We start from the raw sequence: 1,095 nt of genomic DNA, 5'->3' as shown, positions 1-1,095 counted from the left end.
CCAGGCTTCCTTCATTTAATGCTAGTCCCTACATTCAACTCACATGCTTGAGCATCTCTCTGCTCATACTGTCTTTGTAATGTTTAACCATTGAGTTAACATAGCTATTTCACAAAATATGGACCCAGGATTCCAGCTGACTACTTCATCTCGTAGAAATACAGAGAAACAGGAACACATGTGGATAGTGAGGAAAACTGGTAGCATTAGGATTATGGTAATAAGCCTGTCAGGAGTAACTCTGGTTCTAGGCAACTTTTGCCACATATGCTAATAATGACTTAATTTCAGATCTTTTGATCAGAGATTAAAAAACTATGTTTAATCCAGGCTGTCAGATGTATGACAAACCATTATGTTTAATGCAAGATGTTTGATTGGCTATTGGGAAATGATTATAAACCTCAGGCAGTATTTACAAAACATGTACCAACATTATAAGAGCATAAAACTGAATGGACTAAAGAAACATTCAGATCCAGTTATTATCAAGAGGCTAATTCACACGGGTTTTGAATCTCCCCAACAATTACCATTTAATAAAAACCTAATGAGGTACCTTTCCCCCAGAGGGATGAGTCTGGACCTAAAAGAATTTCTTTTTGTGAGCATATTTAGAAGCTAGAATACATTCTTTTATTTGATCCTCAAGAATCCATAAACTCTTCATCTTTAAAATTACATTTCATTTCCAAAATTTCCATGAAATTTTGAACTAACTCGTCTTCAAATGAAATCATTTTATTGGTGGTTTTAACAAACTCCCGTACTGATTGATATTCATATAGACTGGGAAAATATTTACAACCTGAGAAATTGTCTGTTAATATCTTTGGCTGATATGTGTTAGTCTCTCAAGTTGATATTCTTTGAGGGAAGAATACTAATATGAATGTAAAAGCTCTAAAATATTTTCTTAAATTCATCTCTTTCCTAAGCCATTCTGAGGCAAGAAGCATTAACATAAGATGAATAAGATTGTAATTGTACTGCCACGTTAACTAATATGCCACAGGTATTTTATGGAAAACTTGAGTTAATGAATAGACTTAATGAAACTATAATAGCTGCTGATGTTTCATTGTTCTCTAACAA

The sequence above is a fragment of the Dipodomys spectabilis genome, unplaced genomic scaffold (genome assembly GCF_019054845.1).
Source record: "Dipodomys spectabilis isolate Male_0828 unplaced genomic scaffold, ASM1905484v1 ptg000147l, whole genome shotgun sequence".
Taxonomy (NCBI): Eukaryota; Metazoa; Chordata; class Mammalia; order Rodentia; family Heteromyidae; genus Dipodomys; species Dipodomys spectabilis.
Note: the sequence above shows the minus strand (reverse complement) of the source record.